Source organism: Schistocerca serialis, chromosome 6 (genome assembly GCF_023864345.2).
Source record: "Schistocerca serialis cubense isolate TAMUIC-IGC-003099 chromosome 6, iqSchSeri2.2, whole genome shotgun sequence".
Taxonomy (NCBI): Eukaryota; Metazoa; Arthropoda; class Insecta; order Orthoptera; family Acrididae; genus Schistocerca; species Schistocerca serialis.
This window is the reverse complement of record NC_064643.1, coordinates 249826768-249834040: the sequence shown is the minus strand read 5'-3', so window position 1 is coordinate 249834040 and position 7273 is coordinate 249826768. Positions and strand designations below refer to the sequence as shown.

The window sequence follows — 7273 nt, the reverse complement described above, 5'->3', positions numbered from 1 at the left end:
TACAATGTGTCACTGATTTGTGTTCCCACTTTTACTTCCATTAACTGACATAAATGATAACACTTCCGTTTGACGAGTTCTGAAAGATTATCTATATGTGGCACAATTTCCTTTTAGAAGATGGAATATACAAAAGGATGAAAACACATCACCAGACGAAGAAGAAGGACGTACAAGAGATGTACAAACTATCAGACGTTAATGTGCGTTTTGAAGCTAACAGGAGAACCCAGTGTGACATGTCCACCGGGGTCTTGTTATCCGTGTTTTCACGATGAAATGATAATTAAATGGACACCCTAGCTGCAAACAGGCGTTGATGTACTTCATTGGGGACATGTTGAAAATGTGTGCCGTGTAAGCAGGAGATCCCGGGTTCGAGTCCCGGTCGGGGCACACATTTTCAACATGTCCCCAATGAAGTACATCAACGCCTGTTTGCAGCTAGGGTGTCCATTTAATTATCATTTCATTTCTAGCAAAGCTGCATGGTCATCCACGGTAACTGTTCTTTCGGGAACAGATACTACCGTCATATATAGTTAAAATATGGCTTCCCGGCCATTGACCTTCTTGTGCGAACGCACACACTATGCCCGAACTCGTACGGGACTTGGTAGATTAATCTGCCACGAGTAATGAGTATGATGGGCAAACATCTATTAGGCGCACTACGAATGTAGTGGGGTGGACATGTTGGGAATGTGGATCTCACGGGGAGCGTGCAAGGGATAAGTCCCTGCAGACGCACTATCCTCTGTGCCCGCGGTGGCTCAGATGGATAGAGCGTCTGCCATGTAAGCAGGAGATCCCGGGTTCGAGTCCCGGTCGGGGCACACATTTTCAACATGTCCCCAATGAAGTACATCAACGCCTGTTTGCAGCTAGGGTGTCCATTTAATTATCATTTCATTTCTAGCAAAGCTGCATGATCATCCACGGTAACTGTTCTTTCGGAAACAGATACTACCGTCATATATATGTTTTCACGATATTAACACATGCCGTGAGCAATGTTAGACCACAGTGATGAACGTTCTTATACTCACTTTGCTCATTGACATCGAAAATTAGGGCATGGTTGATTCTAAATCTACATGGATACTCTACAAATCACATTTAGGTGCCTGGCAGAGGTGTGGAAAGACGAATACACGAAACTGAAACTGTGTAAGCTACTGAAAATATCATTCGCGTACTTGGCTATGTTAACCTTACTGTGAAACAAAAAGTATTCTCTAGAGCTGAACTGGATTTACCATCACATTGCCTTAACACGCATGGTTCCATAGGAGGTGGTATACGTTAGCCTTCTTCTGACATTTGAAATGACTTAATTTTTGGGAAACCTACAATAGACGATGAACCACTAAGTAACACGAAATTTTTCACATCAACCAACACTGCCAGAGATAACTACGAAGCCTTTCGCGACGCACATCTTGGTTTACTTGTCGCTTGAAATTCGAATAAAATCCCGAGCTTTCGATACACATCGAAATCAGGTCTGACCGTCGTGAACCTGGCGCGGTCCCACTTTTATAAACCAGAGGACAGCATCTTATTGACTGGATTACTCCATAATATCACGAGACAGGCGTATATTTAGGTACGCCCATAGATTATGTCCGCGCTCTCTAGCCAGCACATGGAAGTTTAATTAAGGGAGAAGTCATTTTGTCACAAATTTGAAGCTGATGTCTGTCATGTTAGTTGTCCAAAACATTAGCTTCTCGTCCAAGTTATTTGGTCAAAAATGCAACATTGCATCACTTACGTGTATCACATCATTATCATCGTAAGTTGAAGTGTAAAGGAACCACATTTCATTCGTAAGTGGACTGGTTCAAGTCGTATTTTCTTCTCTATGCATAAATTTTGCTTGGGCCGTTTACTTTTATTATAGTGACTATATAGTTCCCATTCAAATTTTAATATTCTCTGGGTGAACGCTGTGAGAAGAGAAGATTGGAAACCAACAAAATTCATCAAAATACGTTCGCTGCATTTTTCTGCAGGAGGACATCCACTTCAGTTTCGTCAGCCCGTATTAACGAAAATGTTGGAATACGAAAGCGGTCTTTCCCTATCACATACTTCTCGTCTCTGTTTTTCGGAACATATAACAAAAAGAAACTTACGTTAACAAGGTGATACGTTTCGTATCACAAGATTAAATGTGCATTTAAGGCCAGAAAAACATCTGAAAATGCGTTCTTGACGCTGTGTTGGTGATAAATGCAGTGTAACATTTTTTTTTTGAAACAACCGTTGCGTGGACAAGACAGAAACTAAGAACAAGAAGCAATGGTGATCAGTAGGCTACTAATGTTTGGGGCATCTAACAGGGTGGCACCGGCTTGAAAGCAGGGTACAGTGTAGGAAGCCTCCAGCGCCATCTCCCCTTATTATACTTCACTGATCCAGCGTCGATTGCCGGCCGGAGTGGCCGTGCGGTTCTAGGCGCTACAGCCTCGATCCGAGCGACCGCTACGGTCGCAGGTTCGAATCCTGCCTCGGGCATGGATGTGTGTGATGTCCTTAGGTTAGTTAGGTTTAATTAGCTCTAAGTTCAAGGCGACTGATGACCTGAAAAGTTAAGTCGCATAGTACTCAAAGATATTTGAACCATTGCGTCGATTGCAGCGCCAACGTTCGTATCCGGCGGTAAACTACGAAAAGTCTTCCAATGTCCTTTTACTTTCTCATGCTAGATTCCATGTTTTGCACTCAGAGTCCCAATAGTTCGACGCTTGAGCAGCCGGCCGGTGTGGCGAGCGGTTTTAGGCCCTTCAGTCTGGAACCGCGTGACCGCTACGGTCGGAGGTTCGAATCGTGCCTCGCGCATGGATTTGTGTGATCTCCTTAGGTTAGTTATGTTTAAGTAGTTCTAAGTTCTAGGGGACTGATGACATCAGATGTTAAGTCCCATAGTGCTCATAGCGATTTGAACGCTTGAGCAGGAATTCTCAATTCTTCAAATCTTCTTCTATCACGGGATATTTGGTTTCTACCGTTTCATTAGTTTTCCAATCTCTTCTTCAGGCTTCTTCATATTTCGTAGTCCCTTGCTGACGTTTAGTAAGGTGTACTCATACGGGACCTTCTGGCAATGGAGAGATCATTATGATGCTATTTTGTTTTCAGGTAAAGGTGATACGGATACCCGTAAGTTTCTAATGCAGTGGTTACCACTGTATTTTTCCTCCGCATGTCGGTGAGTCTTTCGTCTTTAGGGGCAATCCCCAACCCCCAGGGTAAATCGATGACGTGAACGTTTATGTTTCCTCGCTCTTTTGACATTGGCCGTCGGAAGAATAAGGGTAACTCCTTAAACCGGAAATCTTTGGCCACGACTGCTAACGATTGTTATTGAAAATCAAAGTGGATGACCCATGAATTCTAACTTTTCACAAAATCGTCTGAGAACATGACTTGTTTTTGTAGCAGATTCTAAAATCGCAACTGCAAGGCAGAAGCTCTGCTGTTCTGTTTCTTATTCAGTGTTGTCCAAATTTTATGTTATACACAAGATACTGCATTCCTTTTATCGTTCTAAACGGGAATTATTCTATTCAAATTTTCGAACCGTGTGTCAAGGAAGTAGGCGTACGGCTTTAGGAATGATTCCTACTGTGAGTACTGTCGTCCATTGACTATATTAAGTCTTGCTTTCCATTGCGAATCTGCAGTACAATTATGCAGTTCATTTCAATGGCGCTAGTGTTACACATATTTTCTCTGATGAAAGTGTTCTGTGATTGTACCTTCCTGCTGTCTTTCATAGTATGAAGACTACTGCGTGGCTCTGAACGACAAAATAAATAATATATGAAAAAATCTCATATTCCTAAGAAAACACACACATATTTACTCAGATTATAAAGTGTCAATCCTCTATGCACGCTGAGTGTAAAGAACTGTGTACTGTGAAACGATAGAGAAAATATTCATGCTTGCCTTTGTATGAAAGCGGTTGATCAACGATTCGATTCTGTATGTGGTCTACGTGTGTGCAGTACAATTACAAACAAGACAGATATTGCTTTGTGTAAACAGAGCGCGTGAAATCCGCTTTCACTGACATACAGCAGTTGAATATGCTCGGTGAATTGCATTCCATGCAGCCGTTGCCCGCAGTGAGGTGCACCGAGCGACACTAAACGCCCCGCCGTACACAGGTATTTGCGTATATAATTGTAGGCTTTACGTCCAGTGCTTCTGGTCAATAACAGAGTGGTCATGCTAAAAGTGACATTTCTCATGGGAGGTTGTTGTTTTCCTCTAGCGCTATACAATTGGCATTTGCAACGAGCCACACAAAAGGAGAAGATATTATTTCATCGCAACAGTTACACTACTCGGAAAATCTTTTCAATTCTCTCTCTCTCACTCTCTTTCTTTCTTGCTCTCTCTTTAACTGTCCTTACACCCCCCCACCCCCCCCCCCCCCGCCCCCCACACACACATTACAGTAATCAAAATTTCAACAATTAATTAAGGAAGTATTCCGACAGTACAAAAACAAAAAATCAACCACACTTGCCCTCCACACGTCAAAAAATTGTTAAGACGGGTTCTCACGGGCATCCCTCTGACTCTGGTTCCCATTGTTTTACAACGTATGCATACAGGAAGTGCAAAATGGCTAAGCAGGGATGGCTAGAGAACAAATGTAAGGTTGTAGAAGCATATATCACTAGGACTAAGATAGATACTGCCTACAGGACAGTTAAAGAGACCTTTGGAGAATAGACAACCATCTGTATAAACATAAAAAAAATGGTTCAAATGGCTCAGAGCACTATGGGACTTAACATGTCAGGTCATCAGTCCCCTAGGACTTAGAACTACTTAAACCTAACTAACCTAAGGACATCACACACATCCATGCCCGAGGCAGGATTCGAACCTGCGACCGTAGCGGTCGCGCGCTTCCAGAATGAAGCGCCTAGAACCGCTCGGCCACCAGCGGCCGGCTATAAACATCAGGAGCTCAGATGGGAAACCAATCCTAACCAACGTAGGGAGAGCAGAAAGATGGAAGGAGTACATAGAGGGTCTATACAATGCGATGTACTTGAGGGGATTATTATGGAAATGGAAGAGGACGTAGATGAAAATGAAATGGGAGATACGATACAGCGAATAGAATTTGACACAGCACTGAAAGACCTACGTCGAAACAAGGCCTGGGGAGTAGACAACATTCCATTAGATCTAGTGATAACTTTGGGAGAGCCAGCCATGACAAAACTCTTCCATGTGGTGAGCAAGATGTATGAGACAGGCGAAATGTCTTCAGACTTCAAGAAGAATATAATAATTCCAGTCCCAAAGAAAGCAGGTTTTGACAGGTGGGAAAATTACCAAACTCTAAGTTTAATACGTCGTGGTTGCAAAATACTAACATGCATGGGAAAGATGGTAGAAGCAGACCTCGGGGAAGATTAGTTTGGATTCCGTGTAAATGTTGGAACACGCGAGGTAACACCTACCCTATGACCTATCTTAGAAGAAAGGGCCAGGAAAGGCCACCTACACTTCTAGCATTTGTAGACCTAGAAAAAGCTTTTGACAATGTTGTCGGGAATACTCTCTTTCAAATTCAGAAGGTGGCAGGTGTAAAATACAGGGAGCGAAAGGCTGTTTACAATTTGCACAGAAACCAGATGGCAGTTACAGGAACCGAGGCGCATGAAAGGGAAGCAGTGCTTGAGAAGCGTGTGAGACAGGGTTGTAGCCTATCCCCGATGTTATTCGGTCTGCATATTGAGCAAGCAGTAAAGGAAATAAAAGAAAAATTAGGAGTAGGAATTAAAATCTATGGAGAAGAAATAAAAACTTTGACGTTTGCCAACGACATCTGAATAGAATTGGGGAGAAGATGAATTTGTGGCACAACTTGACTAGAAGAAGGGATAGGTATCTACGAGATGTACTGAGGCATCAAGAAATCACCAATTTAGTACTGAGGGAAGCATGAAGGGTAAAAATTGTAGAGGGAGATGGATACACTAAGCAGATTGAGAAGGATGTAGGTCACAGTAGTTATTCGCAGATGAAGAGATTTGCACAGGCTAGAGTAGCATGGTGAGCTGCATCAAACCAGTCTCTGGACTGAAGACCACAACAACAACAACAACAACAACATTGTGTTACTCGTATACAGGAATTGTGGCGGTAATTTCGAAATAATGTAAATAAAATTTTTGTCAATGTGCGGTGTTGTTTTTATTTAAGTAAAATTTAATGCTTCATCAGTAATAGTCGGTCCGTTAATCAATTTGACACAAAGAATAGATGATATTCATCCCGTGTAGTTTGATTCAAAGAATATTGACACTCCTGTCTCTAGTCGTGGCAGGCTCCTCTCACATGATTTTTCGTGAAAGATGTTTACTACACATTTAATGTACAATTAGTCGGTTCGATCAACTCGTAAGCTATAATGCATATGTGAATGTCCTTGATATTATCAGGAGAGGTACGTTTCATATATTTTACAACTACAGGCTTACGAGTTAATCATGCGGAAAGGGTGTGATGCTGACGTTGTAAAATCGTTTGCATAAGGGCGCGAAGCATTCAGAAATATAAGGGCAGTAAAGCGAAAACGAGACAGATGGAAAGAAGTAAGTAAACTGTTTATCATTTCAAAACAATCACCATAATTGTTAATACTTTTATCCCACTGTATGATAAGACGATCAATGTCTTCAAGAAAAAGCATTAACATTTGTCCACGGAACCGTGACAGTTTCAAGGCGTGCACCTATTTCCCCGAAGCAAATCGACGCCCACGAAAGTCTTTTTCCAGCGCGAGAGAAACACGGACATTTCCATATTTAACGATCCGTGGAGGAAGACACTGGTGGCCGTAGATTTCTTTTCGGACAAAGAGGTGCACACATGGGCATAATCATGGTTCTGTAGGCAATCGCAAACGTTTTTCCATGAACGCATTGACCGGTGTGTCTCAGTGCAATAAATGCATTAACAGATATGGCGATTATTTTTGAAATAATAAACAGTCTACTAACTTCTCTCCATCATCTTATTTTCATTTGATTGCTCAAATTAGTTTCATGTCTATATTTCAGTAGGGAGGGTTTCATAAAAACGAATATATCAAAGGAATTGCGACAGTTAAGGATTAACTGGTAAAAATAATGACGGAACGATCATTGTACCTATTATATAGTTTCCGTTTTTGTCACTATGACCAAACTATTGTTTTATGTACTACTTTCAGTAAGGCACCTTGTAACGA

General features: G+C 41.9%; 1 non-coding gene across 1 annotated transcript; it reads left to right on the top strand.

Moving 5' to 3' along the window:
• Positions 1 to 761: 761 nt before the first annotated feature.
• On the top strand, positions 762 to 836 carry Trnat-ugu (transfer RNA threonine (anticodon UGU)). Its single transcript has one exon. It is a non-coding gene; the product is annotated as a tRNA-Thr (tRNA).
• Positions 837 to 7273: the final 6437 nt, after the last annotated feature.